This window comes from Aquarana catesbeiana, linkage group LG07 (assembly GCF_042186555.1).
Source record: "Aquarana catesbeiana isolate 2022-GZ linkage group LG07, ASM4218655v1, whole genome shotgun sequence".
NCBI lineage: Eukaryota > Metazoa > Chordata > Amphibia > Anura > Ranidae > Aquarana > Aquarana catesbeiana.
This window is the reverse complement of record NC_133330.1, coordinates 259883654-259906086: the sequence shown is the minus strand read 5'-3', so window position 1 is coordinate 259906086 and position 22433 is coordinate 259883654.

The window sequence follows — 22433 nt, the reverse complement described above, 5'->3', positions numbered from 1 at the left end:
TATATCCTCTATGTGAAAATATCACATCTGCGGAGATCAAAACCAACCTTGTATAAAAAATGATTTGAGTATGTCTTCGAGTGTAAGAAGTTTATTTTCCGTATGTAATAGAGAAGGAAAGTTTTCCTTCCTAAAAAAGAAAATATGAAATATAAAAGTTATGGAAAAAAAAAAAAATATATATTCAAAACAAAGTGAATAGATGAAAATATGAAGACTAGCAAGGCCAATAATTAAACAATAAGTGGGCACAAAGGCTTGAAGGATACAACAAAGCAGCAAAAAAAATGCCAAAAAAGGGGGGTAATAGAATGTGGAGAGATATCTCCTTTTCCAAGTTGTATCCACAATATAGGAAAGGAATCCAAGAACAAAAAAGTGGTAAAAAGGTAGAGTGTATCATTCAAGCAGGGAGACAAAATGCGGCAATGATTAAAGCTTACCGAATATAGAATCCGCACGCAGGTCCAGGGGGGACAGAGATCCGTTCTAGATCAGAGCACAGGCCTAAGGACTGTCCGTTCTCCTCAATGGGTAGCAGAGAAATGACGCTGGCGGCTCAGGGGCTCCCGGCTTTCTCCTTATGAGTCAGTGCGCTTGTTACGTTAGACGAGCGTGGGAGGATGACGTCACTCCATCAAACGGAAGTGGCGTCACTTCCCTCGCTTCATTATTGGTTCCTATTATCAGAACGTAGGGAAAGACAGGCCGATCCTCCACCCCGCCCCCCCTGGGCATCAATGACCGGAAGGGCGCTGTGGAAGAGACATGCATTGCGGACACTGAGAAAAAAATGCTCACGTGTCCGGAAATAGAGACAGGCCGGCACTTCTGCTCCGCTCACCCCCCAACCTCCCTGGTCAAAGACACATGTAAGGACAGGGGCTAACAGTACTGCTGCAAAGGACATCCGCAGCAGATTCCGGAGTATGCAGAGACATCCTCAGCCCGATCCACATGTGCACGGGAACATGTCAAAAGGCAGTTCCCAACCCATTGTAGATCGAGAGGAAGGTTTTTTGTACAATATGTATCCTAGTCTCTAATAAAATTAAATATAAATAATGCATGGAAAATCAATCAATAAAGGATTGTCATGTATGGTGGACAAGTGGGAGAGAAAAAATTACCACATGTACAGTATTAAAGCAGAGACTCATTTATAGGAGGAAAAGAAAACCTCAAAAGGCAAATAAATCCTCCAAAGGAGAGTAAAAAGCCCCCGACACAGAAAAATCCATTGTGAGCCAACAAATGGCATCCAAAAGGCACCACTAGATGGCAATGGAAAAACAGGGGCCCTTAAACCAAAGTCTGGGCCCCCCCACTGTGCCGGGTGCCGATGACCCAATCCTAGGAAGTCTGTTAACTTCAAAACCTCAAATCACCTTCCGGAAGGCAGGTTCTCTGGCTGATTTACTCACTCAAAGCGAATATAAGGGGAACCAAAGAAGGGACCCCTGTAAAACATGGGGGACTTTTCCGTGCGGCAACTGCTCTTTTTGCAGTGTGATAGGGAAGAGGACCTCATTTTTGCTACCCAATGGTGAGCATTTCCAATTAAAACATTTTGCTAATTGCCAGACCCAAGGGGTTGTTTACATGGTACAATGTCAATGCGGGGCCTTTTACATTGGCAAAACCCGCCAAGAATTCAGACAGCGCGTTAGCAAACACCTGCTGAGTATGCAGATTGGAAACCTGTATCTTCCCCTTGGGGACATGGATACAGGATGCCATCTGTGAATTTCACGGTGGTTGATCGTGTCCATGTTCCCCTGCGAGGGGGTGACTGGAATAAGACTCTTCTGCAACGCGAAATGCGTTGGATTAGACATCTAGACGCCACCACCCCGCCAGGCCTGAACGAGGCAGAAAGTTTTAGACCTTTTCTTGAAGGCTTTAGCTCTGGCAAAACAGACTGAATTTAATCTTCCCTGCCTCCCTTGTATTCTCATGGCTTGAACCTCTTCTCTCTTTTCTTTCCTCCTTCCTCTTTTCCCCATTTCTCCACTTCCTATCCATATATTTCCACACTTATGTAGCCCATTGATTAATATGTGAAATGATAATGTCTATTGGGGTACTTTCTAATGTATATGTATGATTTATAAATTTTCGATTGTTGTCCTTTACACATTGGTAGCTCATGGACTGGTGGGGAGAACTTTTTGTCTTGTTCTCCCTTTTTCCGTCCATGACACTATTTTTTATGATTTTGTATGTACAAAAAAATGTTTTTGCTTCAGCTTTCATGATGGGATAGTTTTTCTTAGATGGCGGTCCAATTTTTTCCCCCCCCATTCGGATTTGTGGTCATATCGTGCACCCGGCACAGTGGGGGGGCCCAGACTTTGGTTTAAGGGCCCCCGTTTTTCCATTGCCATCTAGTGGTGCCTTTTGGATGCCATTTGTTGGCTCACAATGGATTTTTCTGTGTCGGGGGCTTTTTACTCTCCTTTGGAGGATTTATTTGCCTTTTGAGGTTTTCTTTTCCTCCTATAAATGAGTCTCTGCTTTAATACTGGACATGTGGTAATTTTTTCTCTCCCACTTGTCCACCATACATGACAATCCTTTATTGATTGATTTTCCATGCATTATTTATATTTAATTTTATTAGAGACTAGGATACATATTGTACAAAAAACCTTCCTCTCGATCTACAATGGGTTGGGAACTGCCTTTTGACATGTTCCCGTGCACATGTGGATCGGGCTGAGGATGTCTCTGCATACTCCGGAATCTGCTGCGGATGTCCTTTGCAGCAGTACTGTTAGCCCCTGTCCTTACATGTGTCTTTGACCAGGGAGGTTGGGGGGTGAGCGGAGCAGAAGTGCCGGCCTGTCTCTATTTCCGGACACGTGAGCATTTTTTTCTCAGTGTCCGCAATGCATGTCTCTTCCACAGCGCCCTTCCGGTCATTGATGCCCGGGGGGGGGCGGGGTGGAGGATCGGCCTGTCTTTCCCTACGTTCTGATAATAGGAACCAATAATGAAGCGAGGGAAGTGACGCCACTTCCGTTTGACGGAGTGACGTCATCCTCCCAAGCTCGTCTAACGTAACAAGCGCACTGACTCATAAGGAGAAAGCCGGGAGCCCCTGAGCCGCCAGCGTCATTTCTCTGCTACCCATTGAGGAGAACGGACAGTCCTTAGGCCTGTGCTCTGATCTAGATCCCCTGGACCTGCGTGCGGATTCTATATTCGGTAAGCTTTAATCATTGCCGCATTTTGTCTCCCTGCTTGAATGATACACTCTACCTTTTTACCACTTTTTTGTTCTTGGATTCCTTTCCTATATTGTGGATACAACTTGGAAAAGGAGATATCTCTCCACATTCTATTACCCCCCTTTTTTGGCATTTTTTTTGCTGCTTTGTTGTATCCTTCAAGCCTTTGTGCCCACTTATTGTTTAATTATTGGCCTTGCTAGTCTCATATTTTCATCTATTCACTTTGTTTTGAATATATATTTTTTTTTTTTTCCATAACTTTTATATTTCATATTTTCTTTTTTAGGAAGGAAAACTTTCCTTCTCTATTACATACGGAAAATAAACTTCTTACACTCGAAGACATACTCAAATCATTTTTTATACAAGGTTGGTTTTGATCTCCGCAGATGTGATATTTTCACATAGAGGATATATGAATTTACATATATATATATTTTTTCAGATTGCACACATCCCCCTTCTCCCCAAGTGTTGTTCTTTCACTTGGGGTAATTTGGCGTCTCTCCTTGGATTTTGATATCTGGGGGCTCCTCTGCACGATAAAAGACTGTTCATTAACCGGATGGGGAAGTTTTTGGAGCGCTATGCTGAGAATTCGTTGGGTCAATCATGATTACTGTAAGCTCTATTCACAAATCATTATTTCTGGTACTGTAAATATGTATGTATGTATACTTATGTTACCTTTATGCCTTTCAGATTATGGCAAAATTTATCCCTGAAGAAGAAATTTAATTATTTTGAAACGCGTTGGATTTTTTGCCACATCTGTAGTATATCATATTGCTTTTCTTTTCAAATATACATGTCCATGTGTTTAATTTACGTTTTAATACTATTTTTGTATCAATAAATTTATTCAATTTTTAAATACTTTTGCCTTTTGTTGACTTAAAAATCCCAATTTTTTTGAGGTTCCTATTCTATGTTGTTTAGGGATGATGGCAACTCTTTCATAACTAATCTTTGAGGAGTCTATACCATTTCTATATTCTTGGGGTGGACAATACACCCATATCCTCAAATTTCAGACTTTCTCTTTTAGTTGTGAACCCCACACTTAGACCACCTCATATATTTTTTGGTTGTGAAATTCTGGGGATGGCCTTTGTTAAGGGAGTTACTTCCGGTTTCTGGTTTTTCATTTTTTGGTCCTTAGTTTTTTTTCTTTTTGACCAAATGTTATAACTGTTTATCTTCTACTGTTTTTCTCTGTGGCTATTCAGGATGGGTGATCTTTTGGGTGAGAATTGGGAGGACCTCATGTCCACTATCAAGAGTAATTATCAACTAAAAGAACAAGTTAAAACCGACCTGACCTCACTTTTCCACAGTCTCACCAAAGCTTTGGAAAAGAAATGTGCCTTACATTGGCACATACAATCTCTTGATCGGTACATTCAAGAAAACATTAATCCAATAGGTTTAAGGATTCAAATCTTCCCTATGGTGGATCATATCTCTGATAATTTGAAGAAAAATTGGGAATCCAAACTGAATGATTGCTCTAGAAATCTTATGATGTTGTTGCAGGATGAATATAGATTACAATTGAACAATCTTGATACTGAAATCGATGCTCTCTATGCTCGTTTAACTCCCCTGAAAACACATGAAGACTATCTAACCCTTGAAGAAAAACTGAGGGAACACCTCAAAACTTCCAGTAAAGTTATTCTCCAGAAAAAAGACAAAAAATTCTGGAGAGATAAAAACGCATTTAGGGAAAATAGAGCATATAGATGGCACCAAAACAAAGATTTCAGGAACAAAACCACCAAAAAACCCTCTAAAAATAAAGGGGAAAAAAGTGATTATAGTTCAGACACTAATTCCAATGCTTCTTCCTCAGCCTCTTCCCTTACAGATCGTTTTGTGAGGAAGAGAAAGGGTCCTTTTGCTAAAACTCAAGAAATGGAGGGTGAATTACAACAAATCCATAAGAAAAAGAATATAGATACCCCACACACTCTACGGGGAAGTAAAGGTGAGATTACACCAAGACCCATGGAAAGTAGTAAGGGACCCAGCTCTGGGAGAAGTAAAGCAATCAAAACCACTAAAGATTTAGGAGCTATTCCAAAAAATCAAACTCAGTTGGATACTTTTTTAGACAAGATGACCTTAACACAGGCCCTAGCTACACACAGGGAGCAGGATCTGACACCGACTCCAAGTGTGTAGACGAGAGGCTAAATATTATCAACTTATCTTCACACATACTGACTGAGGCTGAGAAGGAGGTTCTTTCTTTGGGACTTTCCTTTTGTCCCAGTAGAAGCCTTGATAACTTTGAGGCAGTCAAAGATATTTTCATGTTTGCAAGAAAATTACTCTTCAAAAGTTTGTATACCAAAACCAAGAAGGGGGAAGAAACAATTGCACCAAATCTTAAAGCAGCGGATTTTAGGGCCCTTCGGGACCTAAATCTACTGTTACAGGAAAATGAGGGAATTGAGTCAAATTGGCTAGATGCCTGGGAAAGTGATGACAGCGAAGAGGAAAAAACTGATGTTTCCAAACAGCATAAACGTTTTAAGAGGAAGTCGCATAGATTTCCAGCACTTAGTCAGAATCCGGCTCTGGCTTTATTTGTTAAACAAACTTCTAAGGAAATTGAATTATTAAACAAAGATAAATCTATCAGAAACTTGACTTATGAGCAACAAGGTGCTCTACATTCTCTGAAAAACAACTTAGATATAACAATCAAGGGATCTGATAAGGGCGGTAACATCGTATTAATGGATAATTCCAAATATGAGGAGATGTGTTTAAAGATCCTCAATAATCGTAAATGTTATCGGAAAATCTCAGCATCCCTGGTCGATGGATTCAATCAAGAATTCTATCGACTAGTGGATGAAGCTTTTGCAATAGGAGCAATTACTGGTGAGCTATTGGAATTCATACGTACTAAACATCCTCGCATTCCCACTATGTATGCACTTCCCAAAGTGCATAAAGATTTACACAATCCCCCGGGTCGCCCTATTATATCTGGTAATGGCAGTATATCAGAAAGCATTAGTCAGGTCATTGACCAACATCTCAGACCTCATGTTTTAGAATTGGCGTCCTATACCAAGGACACCATCCATTTACTACAGATATTGGATGACCTTATAATTCCAGAATCCTCCTTTTTAGTGACTATAGACGTCGAGTCACTGTACAACAGTATACCACACGACCTGGGGGTAGCTGTGGTGGGTCGCGTTCTGGGCCAAAGGGCTACCACTGAATGGAAATTTAATCAATTCATTCTGGAAATGCTCGATTTCATCCTCCGACACAACGTGTTTCTATTTGGAGGTTCCCACTACCTCCAGGTACAGGGTGTTGCTATGGGGACTTGTTGTGCCCCCTCTTACGCAAACCTGTACCTGGGGGAGTGGGAAAAGGGCTTTTTGACCAACGATGAGCTAACCATGTATACAGAACACGTTGTCTTATGGCAAAGATACATAGACGACATTTTCCTGATATGGAACGGCCCAGAGGATATTTTAAAAGGCTGCCTTAAGGCAATGAATCAGAACAATATGAACCTATTTTTCACTATGTCCTATGACCGCCAACAAATCAATTTTCTAGATGTTACCATTTACAAGAACAAAAATGGTCAAGTGGCCAGCACACTGTATAGGAAGGAAACTGCCGGCAATACCCTCTTACATGCTGACAGTTTCCATCCGGAACCTTTGAAAAAATCAATACCCTTTAGTCAGTTCCTAAGATTGAAGCGCAACTGCACCACGATGGAAACTTTCCAGTGTGAGGCGGATAAGCTCAGTAAAAGACTACTTTCAAGGGGATACACCAAATCCTCCTTGAAAAAAGCTTTTAACCATGTCAAAACTTTAGATAGACACAATTTAATCTTTGGGACTAAAATCCGCAAATCTGATGACACCACAAGGATTATCCTACGCTACTCCAACGAGCACATCACCATAAGAAAAATTCTCACGAAATACTGGCCAATTTTGACCGATGACCCAATCCTAGGAAGTCTGTTAACTTCAAAACCTCAAATCACCTTCCGGAAGGCAGGTTCTCTGGCTGATTTACTCACTCAAAGCGAATATAAGGGGAACCAAAGAAGGGACCCCTGTAAAACATGGGGGACTTTTCCGTGCGGCAACTGCTCTTTTTGCAGTGTGATAGGGAAGAGGACCTCATTTTTGCTACCCAATGGTGAGCATTTCCAATTAAAACATTTTGCTAATTGCCAGACCCAAGGGGTTGTTTACATGGTACAATGTCAATGCGGGGCCTTTTACATTGGCAAAACCCGCCAAGAATTCAGACAGCGCGTTAGCAAACACCTGCTGAGTATGCAGATTGGAAACCTGTATCTTCCCCTTGGGGACATGGATACAGGATGCCATCTGTGAATTTCACGGTGGTTGATCGTGTCCATGTTCCCCTGCGAGGGGGTGACTGGAATAAGACTCTTCTGCAACGCGAAATGCGTTGGATTAGACATCTAGACGCCACCACCCCGCCAGGCCTAAACGAGGCAGAAAGTTTTAGACCTTTTCTTGAAGGCTTTAGCTCTGGCAAAACAGACTGAATTTAATCTTCCCTGCCTCCCTTGTATTCTCATGGCTTGAACCTCTTCTCTCTTTTCTTTCCTCCTTCCTCTTTTCCCCATTTCTCCACTTCCTATCCATATATTTCCACACTTATGTAGCCCATTGATTAATATGTGAAATGATAATGTCTATTGGGGTACTTTCTAATGTATATGTATGATTTATAAATTTTCGATTGTTGTCCTTTACACATTGGTAGCTCATGGACTGGTGGGGAGAACTTTTTGTCTTGTTCTCCCTTTTTCCGTCCATGACACTATTTTTTATGATTTTGTATGTACAAAAAAATGTTTTTGCTTCAGCTTTCATGATGGGATAGTTTTTCTTAGATGGCGGTCCAATTTCCCCCCCCCCCATTCGGATTTGTGGTCATATCGTGCACCCGGCACAGTGGGGGGGCCCAGACTTTGGTTTAAGGGCCCCCGTTTTTCCATTGCCATCTAGTGGTGCCTTTTGGATGCCATTTGTTGGCTCACAATGGATTTTTCTGTGTCGGGGGCTTTTTACTCTCCTTTGGAGGATTTATTTGCCTTTTGAGGTTTTCTTTTTCTCCTATAAATGAGTCTCTGCTTTAATACTGGACATGTGGTAATTTTTTCTCTCCCACTTGTCCACCATACATGACAATCCTTTATTGATTGATTTTCCATGCATTATTTATATTTAATTTTATTAGAGACTAGGATACATATTGTACAAAAAACCTTCCTCTCGATCTACAATGGGTTGGGAACTGCCTTTTGACATGTTCCCGTGCACATGTGGATCGGGCTGAGGATGTCTCTGCATACTCCGGAATCTGCTGCGGATGTCCTTTGCAGCAGTACTGTTAGCCCCTGTCCTTACATGTGTCTTTGACCAGGGAGGTTGGGGGGTGAGCGGAGCAGAAGTGCCGGCCTGTCTCTATTTCCGGACACGTGAGCATTTTTTTCTCAGTGTCCGCAATGCATGTCTCTTCCACAGCGCCCTTCCGGTCATTGATGCCCGGGGGGGCGGGGTGGAGGATCGGCCTGTCTTTCCCTACGTTCTGATAATAGGAACCAATAATGAAGCGAGGGAAGTGACGCCACTTCCGTTTGACGGAGTGACGTCATCCTCCCACGCTCGTCTAACGTAACAAGCGCACTGACTCATAAGGAGAAAGCCGGGAGCCCCTGAGCCGCCAGCGTCATTTCTCTGCTACCCATTGAGGAGAACGGACAGTCCTTAGGCCTGTGCTCTGATCTAGAATGGATCTCTGTCCCCCCTGGACCTGCGTGCGGATTCTATATTCGGTAAGCTTTAATCATTGCCGCATTTTGTCTCCCTGCTTGAATGATACACTCTACCTTTTTACCACTTTTTTGTTCTTGGATTCCTTTCCTATATTGTGGATACAACTTGGAAAAGGAGATATCTCTCCACATTCTATTACCCCCCTTTTTTGGCATTTTTTTTGCTGCTTTGTTGTATCCTTCAAGCCTTTGTGCCCACTTATTGTTTAATTATTGGCCTTGCTAGTCTTCATATTTTCATCTATTCACTTTGTTTTGAATATATTTTTTTTTTTTTTTTTTTTTCCATAACTTTTATATTTCATATTTTCTTTTTTAGGAAGGAAAACTTTCCTTCTCTATTACATGCGGAAAATAAACTTCTTACACTCGAAGACATACTCAAATCATTTTTTATACAAGGTTGGTTTTGATCTCCGCAGATGTGATATTTTCACATAGAGGATATATGAATTTACATATATATATTTTTTTTCAGATTGCACACATCCCCCTTCTCCCCAAGTGTTGTTCTTTCACTTGGGGTAATTTGGCGTCTCTCCTTGGATTTTGATATCTGGGGGCTCCTCTGCACGATAAAAGACTGTTCATTAACCGGATGGGGAAGTTTTTGGAGCGCTATGCTGAGAATTCGTTGGGTCAATCATGATTACTGTAAGCTCTATTCACAAATCATTATTTCTGGTACTGTAAATATGTATGTATGTATACTTATGTTACCTTTATGCCTTTCAGATTATGGCAAAATTTATCCCTGAAGAAGAAATTTAATTATTTTGAAACGCGTTGGATTTTTTGCCACATCTGTAGTATATCATATTGCTTTTCTTTTCAAATATACATGTCCATGTGTTTAATTTACGTTTTAATACTATTTTTGTATCAATAAATTTATTCAATTTTTAAATACTTTTGCCTTTTGTTGCCTTAAAAATCCCAATTTTTTTGAGGTTCCTATTCTATGTTGTTTAGGGATGATGGCAACTCTTTCATAACTAATCTTTGAGGAGTCTATACCATTGCAGATAAAATGGATGGCTTCAGTGACCACAACTTCCTCCCCCTGTTCATAGACAAGTACAGGGAGCAGCCCTGTCTGTGGCAGGTGAAACACCGGCATTATAATCATAAACAAAAGAGGCAGGCAGCGCTGGAGAAACTGCTGGAGTTGGTGACGCCGGTGGTCCTCACGGCAACCATACCCTATTTAAAAGCTAAAATTGGTGGCCTGAGGAGCACTTATCTTAGGGAGCGCAAGAAGGTCGCAGATTCCCAGAGATCCGGAGCTGGAGCAGATGACGTTTATGTCCCCAGACTGTCGTACTATGAGAGACTGCGATTTCTGTCAGACCAGACTGAAGTCAGGGAATCCCTCTCAACCCTTCCTTCCACTCTTCCTTCCACCCCAGCTGAGGCTTTCGATGTCCAACCTGGGACTTCCAGCCAGGAAGAAGTGGAGGAGCCCAGATGGAGCCAGGTATAGCATTCTTCTACAGATTTCTTGTCAATAAATAAATGATCTTTACTAGATGTTAATATTGATCACTAATTGCTGATTTAATAAAGTGTTTTACATATCAATAGACAGTAGTGTGCAAAAATATTTGGGACAAGAATGAAAAATGCTGAGCTCAGAATGATCATCAGTTATATTTGTTAACATTCAATTTGCAACAGTCATGAGGTGACAATTGTGTGTGATTGATGAGTAAAAAACTAAAACTATGTCCCTTTTTCATACACAGGAAGACCTCAGCCAGGAGTAGGCTGTGGAATGTGGCAGCCAGGAGGAGGCGGGGCTAAGTTGCAGCCAGGAGGAGGCGGGGCTATGTAGCAGCCAGGAGAAGCCTGGGACCAGTCGCAGCCTGACAGAATCGCAGGTTCCTCCCCTCCGCCTTCCATACAAAAGAGCGAGGAAGGCGACTCACATGCAGGATTCTGCCCTCAGGCTCATTCAGGAGGCTTCTGCGTCCCTCAGAGTCTTACCCACTCCTGAAGAGGCCTTTGCCTGCATGGCTTCCACCAAACTGAAGTGCATGCAGAAGGGTCAACGCCTCATGTGTGAGAAACTTATTTATAAAGTCCTAACTAAGGGCGTGAGTGGCGCAATCACACCCAAGACCGACGTGATTGAGTTGGACCATCCTCCTCCTCCTCCTCCTCCTCCTGCCACAACTCCACCACCAGAGCCACAGCGTGGAAGGAAGCGTGGAAGGAAGACCAGAGAGTGATGGCCCTGGGTTCAGTCTGGTCTGGCCAAAGATGCAGTCTCTTGTATGACCACAGCCTGGGGACACAGATGTCATCTGCTGCTTTCATGATCTCTGGGACTTCTGGACCAGACTGCACTCCCTTAGATATGGACTCCTCAGGCCACCAATTTTGCAGTAAAATAGTTGATGTCTGCCCTGGGGTCCAAGGCTTCACCAATTTCTGCTGTTTCTCCAGCGTTGCCTCCCTCTTTGTTTGGTTCTGAGCCCTTAATAAAGGCATTTTTGTTTCAATTATACTAGCCTATGTGTGTTTTCCTTCAAAAAGGACAGTTTGTTGGTGAGGAGGCAGGTACATTTCAAAACACAATGTGAAATTAACAAGGGACACCAACACCAAACAATCTCACTGAGATTAAATAATACAAGATATCAATGGTGTTGTGGTAACTTGACACACAAAACACACACAAAAATATTCTTTATTAACCGCTAAGCCACCGCCCACCGTCATATGACGGCTGGACGAGGCTTCTGTTGTTCTGGGAGGACGTCATATGACGTCCTCGCCCTCCCGAGCCACTAGGGGGCGCGCGCGCGCCGCCGGCGGTGCGCACGCGTGCCCGCTGCGTCACTCGGGACCCGGTGCGCGTGCCCGGCGGCCGCGATGTCCGCTGGGCACCCGCAATTGCCGGGTAACAGAGCAGGAGCGTGGATCTGTGCATGTAAACACAGATCCACGTCCTGTCAGAGAGGAGAGGAGACCGATGGCGTGTCCCTTGTACATAGGGACAGCGATCGGTCACCTCCCCCAGTCAGTCCCCTCCGCCCACAGTTAGAATCACCTCCTTAGGTCATACATTAACCCCTCGAGCGCCCCCTAGTGTTAACCCCTTCCCTGCCAGTCACATTTACACAGTAATCAATGCAATTTTATAGCATTGATCGCTGTATAAATGTGAATGGTCCCAAAAATGTGTCAAAAGTGTCCGATGTGTCCGCCGCAATATCGTAGTCACAATAAAAATTGCAGATCGCCGCCATTACTAGTAAAAAATAAATAAATAATAAAAATGCTATAAATCTATCCCCTATTTTGTAGACGCTATAACTTTTGCGCAAACCAATCAATATACGCTTATCGCAATTTTTTTTTACCAAAAATATGTAGAAGAATACGTATCAGCCTAAACTGAGGAAAAAATTTGTTAAAAAAAAAAAAAAAAATTGGATATTTATTATAGCAAAAAGTAAAAAATATTTTGTTTTTTCAAAATTGTCCCTCTTCTTTTGTTTATAGCGCAATAAATAAAAACTGCAGAGGTGATCAAATACCACCAAAAGAAAGCTCTATTTGTGGGGAAAAAAATGATAAAAATTTAATTAAGGTGCAGTGTAACATTGTCATTCAAAGTGCGACAGCGCTGAAAACTGAAAAATGGCTTGGGCAGGAAGGGGGTGTAAGTGCCCGGTATTGAGGTGGTTAAAAAGCGTACAAAATTTTAAAACAAAAACAGCCTTGAAAATAAATTTTTTACAATTAAAAACAAACAAAAAAAATTGGTCAGATGTGACAAATCAAAATATATTGAGGGAATCCCGATAAATAATAAAGAAAGAAGTTTGTGAGAAGTCTGTGTGAATATAAGCAGCAAAACTACTTCATTCTTCTGACATTATAAAGAAGAAGAGAGTGCGCTGTATTAAACCATTTTTTACATTGCAGCGTGTCGAAAGTGCTGTATCCATTCCGAACGCTAATTTTACCAGACTGAGCTGTTCCGTCTCAGAATTTCTTCTGAGCATGCGTGGCACTTTGTGCGTCGGAACTGGCCACACACGGTCGGAATTGACGCGATCGGATTTTGTTGTCGGAAAATTTTATAGCCTGCTCTCCAACTGTGTGTGTCAGAAAATCCGATGGAAAATGTCCGATGGAGCCCACACACGGTCGGAATGTCCGACAACACGCTCCGATCGGACATTTTCCATTGGAAAATCTGACTGTGTGTACGGGGCATTAGAGTCTGCAAATAACTTGAGACTGGGGTGGAGGTTTACCTTCCAACAGGACAACCATCCTAAACATACAGCCAGAGCTACAATGGAATGTTTTAGATCAAAGCATAGCCCGAAGTCCAGACATAAATCCAAATGAGAATCGTTTGGAAGATTTGAAAAATGCTGTTCGCAGATGCTCTCCATCCAATCTGACAGAGCTTGAGCTATTTTGCAAAGAAGAAAGGGCAAAAATGTCACTCTAGATGTGCAAAGCTGGTAGAAACATCCCCAAAAAGACTTGCAGCTGTAATTGCAGGGAAAGGTGGTTCTACAAAGTATTGACTCCGGGGGCTGAATACAAATGCACTACACACTTTTCAGATATTTATTTGTAAAATAAAAAATTAATGACATCAAATGACATCAAATGAATGAGACATCAAATCCAGTGAGGTCATCACAGTGCAGTTGAATCATAACTGTCTCCTTTAGATCATGCCTGTCTGTATGGCTAATAGATCCTTGTTGCTAATCTGAAGGTCTTGGTGCTCTCTTGGTTCAGTGAGTGTGTGATGGAGGAGTAGATAAGATGCAGTACATGACACCACATGTGTTATAACAAGTTTTATCATAGCTGCCTTAGAGGGGTGTGTCTATACTGTGATCACTTTTCAATAGTGTGTAGCGTCACCCCCGAGGGAGCCACTTAGTCAAACAGGTGTGGAAAAATTGGTCTTTGGGTGTTGTATGTGCCTTCACACTGTAACCCTATAGAGGTGCTCTTGATGAAAGCAAGAATTGGCCTTGCTGTCAAAAATTGCAATGATATGCACTTGTCAAACGGGTGCAGAAAAATTGGTCTTTGGGTGTCGTTGGCACCTTCACACAGTAACCCTATAGAGGTACTCTTGATGAAAGCAAGAATTGGCCCTGTTGTCAAAATTTAAAATGATATGCACCTGTCAAACAGGAGTGGAAAAATTGGTCTTTGGGTGTCGTTGGCGCCTTCACAACCCGTAACCCTATAGAGGTGCTCTTGATGAAAGCAAGAATTGGCCTTGCTGTCAAAAATTGCAATGATATGCACTTGTCAAACAGATGCTGAAAAATTGTACTTTGGGTGTCGTTGATGCCTTCACACTGTAACCCTATAGAGGTACTCTTGATGAAAGCAAGAATTGGCCTTGCTGTCAAAAATGTAAATGATATGCACCTGTCAAACAGGTGTGGAAAAATTGACCTTTGGGTGTCATTGGCGCCTTCACGCTGTAACCCTATAGAGATGCTCTTGATCAAAGCAAGAATTTGCCTTGTAGTCAAAAAGGTGCGGAAAGATTGGTCTTTTTTTGGGTGTTAATTGTGCCCATGAAACCTAGACCTAGAAAAAAAATTCTTCCAGATGAAATTAACACCCACAACACTAGGCAGCCTAGAAGTCCTGCAGAGATTCCACATGCCAAAAACACTTAATCAACGACATCGACTCCAGGGGCTTCATAGCTGCTGGTAATCCAGGACTGATTGATTTTGATAAATGTCATATGGTCGACCAAGTTTGTGGACAGACGCATTCTATTATCAGTAACAAAACCTCCAGCAGCATTGAATGCCGTTTGGAAAGCACGCTGAATGGAAGTTCTGGCCAGTGGTCTATTCTCATTACCCAGTAAGCCAGTGGATCATCGACTGGAAAGCTCTCCATCTCAGTTTTCGCCCCTAGATAATTGTCAACCATGTAATGCAGACTCTGCTAATGGGATGTGGAAGCTGACAGCCCTGGGCAGTGAGGACTAAAAAAATTGTGAAATGCATCACTTAGTCAGCCGCCTTCTCCACCGCTCCTCCCTTGGCCTCAAAACTACGTTTTCCATGGCACGGAGTCAGGAAAAGCATTAGATAAACTCCTTGTTAAGGTGTTCTCAAGAGATTTCATCTTCTGCACTCTCTGTGGAGATGGGATGAGTTCTGATACTTTACCCTTGTAACAGTGGTCAAGGAGGGTTGCCAACCATTAGTGATCCTTCTCCTTTATGGCAGGTATTCTTGGGTCCTTTCTCAGGCTTTGAAGCATGAGGGAGCCTATGCACTGCAAATTTGCAGAGGCATGAGAACAGACTCCTCTGGGTCACTTAGAATTATAATATCTGGAACAGCCTCCTCCTAGCCCTGTACTTCTCTCAAGGGTTCTGCAGATGGGAAACCATCTCATGCCCTGTACACACCGGTTTTGCCTTCGGAATAAACTCTGAAGGTTTTTCCGATGGAGTTCCGACGGAATTCCGCTGAAGCTGTCTTGCATACACATGGTCACACCAAATTCCAACCATCCAGATTGCGCTGACGTACAATGCGTACAATGCGACTAGAAAACGAAAGTTCAATAGCCAGTAGCCAATAGCTTCTGTCTCGTACTTGCTTCAGAGCATGCATCATTTTAGGTGCGTTGGAACAGTATACAGACGAGCGTTTTTTCTGATAGTAATTTGTTCCGTCGTAAAAATATAGAACATGTTCTCTATCTAAGTCCGTCTGAATTTTTGACAGAAAAAGTCAGATGGGGCATACACAAGGTCGGAATATATGATGAAAAGCTCCCATCGGACACTTTCTGTTGGAAATTCCGCTTGTGTGTACGCGTCATTACTGTTTGATGTATGTCTTCCTCTGCTTCAATGCCTCCAAAACTGCCAGAATCCTGCTCCTCCTTCTCCTCCTCCTCCCTCTCTTCTTGAGTGTTCTGTGGCATAGGATGGTGTCTGCATAAAATAGGCCTTGAGAGGAAAGGAAGTCCGCCTCTTCCTCCCACTGCTCTGCCTCAAGTATCCTATTCATAATGACACGCAGAGTCTGCTCCAGCAGGAATACATCAGGGATTGTGTCACTGATGCATGCATTGTCATGACTCACCATCCTTGTGGCCTCCTCAAATGGTGACAGTACAGTGCATGCATCATTTATAAGCAGCCATTGGTGTGGGGAAAAAAAGCTGAGCCTGTCGTTGTGCCATACTCACACAGGTACTCATTGAGGGCCCTCTGCTGCATGTGCAGCCGCTGCAGCATTGCCAAAGTCGAGCACTGACTGTGTATGACTGCCTGAAATGGCTACAGACTCTTCTGGCCTGCTTTAGCAGATTTTCCATCCCTGGGTATCTATTTAGGAAATGCTGCGCCATAAAATTGAGGACATGTGCAAGGCATGACACATGTGTCACCTTTCCCTGTCTAAGGATGGACAGGAGGTTTGTGCCATTATTGCACACCACCATTCCTGGCTCCAGCTGGCATGGCGTGAACCACCTCTGGGCCTGCCCCTGCATAGCTGCAAGAATCTCTGCTCCAGTGTGGTTCCTGTCCCCTAGACACACCAGCTGAAGCACTGCATGTCATCTTTTAACCTGACACATTGAAAAGCCCCTTAAACGCTTAGGGGGTACTTGTGGTTCATAGGACATTTCAGCAGAGGAGGGCATGGAGGCAGAGGAAGAGGGGGAAGAGCTGACAAATCTGGCATCATCCTGACTAGCTGTATGGAGATATGGGGGCACAACAAGCTGCAGCACTGAGCCCTGTCCTGCATCCTTCTGCTTTGCAAGCAGAGTTACCCAGTGTGCTGTGAACAAAATATATCATCCCTGACCATTCTTGCTGGACAATGTGTCAGCAGTAACATGGACTTTTCAGCTGACTGCCTTGCCCAATGATGCCACAACATTGCCTTCCACATGATGGTACAGAGCTGGAATGGTTTTACGTGAAAAGAAATAGCGACTGGGACCCTGCCATTGTGGTACAGCACATTCTGCAAATTCATGGAAGGGGGCAGAATCCACCAGACGGAAAGGCAGAAGTTGTACAGCCACCAGCTTTGACAAGCTTGCATTTAGATGCTGGGCATGTGGGTGGCAGTGACTGTATTTTTTTCACTGCTGCAGATGGAGCATAGAAATTTGCCGGCTATAGTCTACAGCTAGTGGTGTGATGCTGACAGATGTGCTGCAAGGACCTGGGACACCCTGCGCTATGCCATCATCCCTGTCAGTGGAGGCTGCCAAGAGGTCTTGAGGTATAGCGGGGGCAGACTGAAGTGAGTAAAGAGGAGGAACATATTTGAGGCCCTTTTGTTTGGCTTTCAGGTGCTCTTGCCAATGGGCTGAGTGGTGGGAGGCTAAATGCCTTGTCAAGCATGTGGTACCCAAATGGCTGCTGTTTTTTGCCACGCTTGATGTGCTTGAGACAAAGTTTGTAAATTGCAACAGTGCGATCAGTTGCACATGTGCTAAAAAAGCCCCAGACAGCTGAGCTGTGGGAAGTGGGCCAGGAGATAACAGCTCCACAATGTAATGGGATAGTGTGGCTGCTCTGTACTCTTCCATGATGGCTGCCTCATTTCCTCCCTTCTTCACTTTCCTTCTCTGCTCTATCTGGCACCCAAGTCGCGTCAGTGATCTAATTATCATCACCTCCTCCATCCTCATTACCACTGGAGACAACTTAGCAATACACTGTGGCTGGAGGAACATGACTGCCAATTTGTGTACCAGTGTTCTCCCCTCTCTGTAGGCTCATGTTCTTGCCTTCCTCAACCTCAACCTCAGAACCAACATCTGAATCAAGTATTGGCTGTGCATCCTCAAGGTGCAAGTGGCTGAGGCTGTGTTCAAATAACTTAGCTGACTCCTCCATGCCTGATGCTGGGGCTATAGCAGGAATAGCTGTGGACAAGAAGGCAGGTTTAGCCACTCTGGCAAATGCAGTGGACTGTGCACCAGTCAATGCTTAGGTGTTGGAGAAGGAGGAGGATGAGGATGGTTTAGTAACCCAGTCTACCACCTCCTCGGAATGCTGTGGCTGGATAGCACGGGCAACACCACTAAACAAAGTAAATTATGCCCTGCCTGAGCACTGAACACGTCCACCTTTGCCTGTGGACAAATACGCTGCTGGCCCCCTCACAGTGCCATGGGAATGTCTGCCTCTCCTTGTTGTCCTCCCAGACATGATGAGGGGGTTGCCTACTTACAAAAGGGAATACAGATGTTGAAATGTGTACATGGACAATGAATGGAAAATGGTGTTTGGTGCACTTTAACTTGAGTACTCAACTATTACACAGACACACTCCACTATTACACTATATTATGCTGCACTGACCCACTGCAAATGTGCAGTAGCGCACAGAAATATACTGCATTAAATGGAAGGTAATGCACTGAAATATACAGTGTTAAACTTGCAGTAACGCACTGAACTGTACTGTGTTAAAGGGAAGATAACGCACTGAAATATACAGTGTTAAACTTTCAGTAACGCACTGAACTGTACGTTAAACATGCACTGTCAGGGCTGGCCCTTCCTTCTCTGAGCTGGCCGCTCAGCTGTCGGCTAATTGCCAGCTCTCATCTCTCTCCACAGTTTAACCAGCTGTTGTGGATCTGCTCATCAGTCCTGCCTACTTAAAGATCTCCAGCTGACTTCATTCCTGCCTTCGCCTTGGTCACATCACAAGAAATCATCTCCTGCGTTCCTGTTTAAAGACTGGCTTTGCTGACATCCCTTCTGGCTCCTTATCCTGCTTACTGTTCCTCTACTTGGATCCCTGACTTCTGGCTTGGCCGATTACCCGATCTGGTTACTGAACTCTGGCTTGGCTGATTACCCAATCTGATTACTGAACTCTGGCTATGCTTTGACTATGCTTATACTATACTTATACTATACTTCTGTTTCAGTCTGGTTCATGGTTTCTGACAGTAGGCGAAGGCCATGAATTCAGAAGATACAGTAAATCCAATTGTTGGTAATATTTTTTCCAGATTGGATGAGCAAGATCACCGCATGGATCAGTTTGCCATGGCATTACAAATGCTCCTGAGTTGCACGGCTCACCTGGAATCCCCCACTGTGGCTGCTCCGGTACAACCTGAGTTGCAGGCCGTTCCTGCTGCTGCGCCAGTCTCCGTGCAGGCACCTGCCTTGAGTATTACCTCTATAAGAGGTATGTCTGGTTCCGCCCCTCTTCCCCAGCGATTTGGGGGTGATCCAGTTCAATGCAGAGGGTTTCTCAACCAAGTTGAGATATACTTTGAGATGCTTCCCCAGGTGTTTCCCATGGACAGAAGCAAAGTAGGGTTTGTGATATCTTTGCTTTCTGAGAGAGCCTTGGCCTGGGCTAACCCTCTACGGGAGATGCAAAAACCTGTTGTCTTGAGTTACCCTGAGTTTGTGGCCTCCTTTAAAAGGGTATTTGACGTTCCTGCACACTCCGCTTCTGCTGCCAAGTGCCTCATGTCCATCAAACAGAGTACGAGAACTGTTGCTGACTACGCCATTGAGTTCCATACTCTGGCAGCAGAGGTTGCTTAGAACAATGAGGCCCTCGTGGTCTCTCAGATTCCATTAAGGAGGAGATAGCAGCCCAAGATATACCCACTGAGCTAGAGAGCTTGATCTCATTTGCCATCCTCATTGACTCCAGACTCAGAGAAAGACTTTCTTTTAAGGATCGCTTGCGGAAGCCTCCTGTATGTTTGCCTCCGAGCTTTGCAGTCCCGCCCGTGCCTCCCTCACCTCCCATGCCTCCTGGTGCTGAGTCGGTCAGTGAAGATGAACCCATGCACTTGGGCTTCACGAGTCTCTCTGCGAATGAGAGAGCCTTTAGGAGGAGGGAGAGATTGTGCCTTTATTGTGGCCAGGCAGGTTACTTTTTGAAGTCTTGTCCTACTCGTCCAGGGAACACCCGAACCTTGAGGTCCTGTCATAGACAGACCTTAGGTGGTGTGTTGTCCCCAGTTATCCAGAAGGATAAGCACCTGGTTTTGGTCACCCTTTCTTGGGCTAAGTCGTCTATCAAGATACCGGCTCTAATCAACTCTGGGGCTGCAGGACTGTTCGTTGATGCTGCCTTTGTATCAAAGCACTCAATTCCACTGCAGCTGCGTGACACTCCACTTGCCATTGAGGCTCTTGACGGGAGACCTCTACAGCCTGCCCATGTGACTCATGAGATGGTTCCGTTGTCCATGGTCGTAGGGGCTCTTTACCATGAGATAATCCAATTCCAAATGATTTCCTCTCCTAAGTTTCCGCTGGTTATTGGTTATCCTTGGCTACAGAGGCACAACCCCTCTTTTGATTGGCTCCATGCTGAGGTTCTCTCCTGGTCACCACAATGCAGTGAAACATGCTTCCGGAAGGTAGCAAAGGTCCTGTGTACCTCTTCACTCTCCTCCCTGCCAGAGGAGTACCGTGATTTTAATGATGTCTTTGACAAAGGTCAAGCCGGTAGTTTGCCTCCACACCAGCTGTATGATTGCGCAATTGACCTTCAACCTGGTGCCACTACCCCTCGTGGCTGGGTTTACCCTCTATCGGTCTTGGAGGATAAAGCCATGGAGGAGTATGTTGCAGATGCACTTTCTCGGGGTTTCATCCGCAAATCCTCTTCTCCTGCTGGTTCTGTTTTCTTCTTTGTGAAGAAGAGGAGCGGTGAACTGAGACCTTGTACTGATTATAGGGATCTCAATCATTTCACGATTAAGAATGCCTACCCGATCCCGTTGATTACAGAGTTATTTGACCGCTTCAAGGGAGCAACGGTTTTCACGAAGCTTGATCTGAGAGGGGCTTACACTCTTGTGAGGATTAAGGAGGGCGACGAGTGGAAAACTGTGTTTAATACCAGAACAGGCCATTATGAGCATCTTGTAATGCCTTTTGGTCTTTGTCGCGCCCCAGCAGTTTTCCAGGATTTTATTAACGATGTCCTCCGAGATTTGTTGCAGTTATGTGTGGTGGTTTATCTCAATGATATCCTCATATTTTCCAAGTCCCTGGAGAGCCACCACACAGATGTCTGTCATGTGCTTCAGAAATTAAGAGAGAACAATCTCTATTCTAAACTGGAGAAGTGTGAGTGCCATCGGGAACAGGTTAAATTCCTGGGCTATGTCATTTCCATTGCTGGTTTTTCAATAGCCCCAGAGAAACTTTCGGCATTCCTACAGTGGACTCAACCCATGGGGTTATGTCCTCTGCAGCGTTTCCTGGGTTTTGCCAACTATTATCGTAAGTTTATTCGTAACTTCTCGTCTCTGGTCAAGCCCCTGACCGATATGACCAGAAAGAACGGTAACCCACAGAGTTGGTCTCTGGAGTCCATTAAGGCCTTTGAAAGTCTCAAGGCTGCCTTTGTTTCTGCTCCTGTGTTGGCACACCCTGATCCTATGTTACCTTTTATCCTTGAGGTTGATGCTTCTGAGACTGGTGTTGGCGCCTTTCTGTCTCAACACCCTACCTCTGAGAGTGCTGTGCATCCTTGTGGCTACTTTTCCAAGAAATTGTCACCTGCCGAGTGCAATTACGAGATTGGTGACAGAGAGCTGTTGGCAATCATTTTAGCCCAGAAAGAATGGAGGCATCTCCTCCAAGGTACCACTGTGTCGGTTCTCATTCTTACTGACCATAAGAATCTCACATTCTTGTCTGAGGCTAAACGCCTCTCTCCCAGAAGGGCGCGATGGGCTCTTTTCTTGTCAAGTTTCAATTGCATTGTTTCATTCTTACCCGGTACTAAGAATGTAAGGGCTGACGCCTTGTCATGACAATTTTCCTCCACTTCCAAGTTGGAGTCGGTTTTGGTTCCTATGATTCCTCCTGATCATATTCTGGCTACGGTTCGCACCAGTCTTACTTCTCCTTTGGGTGACAAAATTCTTGCTGCTCAAGTCGATGCTCCTTCTGAGAAACCTTGTGACCGCTGCTTTGTCCTAGTGTCTCCGTACTGTATTACAGACTTACCATTCTCCCAAGACAGCTGGCCACCCTGGTAAGAATCAACTCGTTTGGGCCATTTCTCAACAATTCTGGTGGCCTAGTCTATGTGCTGATGTAACTGCCTTCATAGCTGCCTGTTCCGTGTGTGCTCAGAGTAAGACTCCACGACACCTTCCAGTGGGCCTCCTACAACCCATATCCAATGGAGGGAGGCCCTGGACCCACCTGTCTATGGATTTCATTGTGGAGTTGCCCAACTCCCAAGGCATCACAGTTATCCTTATGGTGGTTCTCAAACATGTGTCATTGAATTCCACTTAAGAAGTTGCCCACT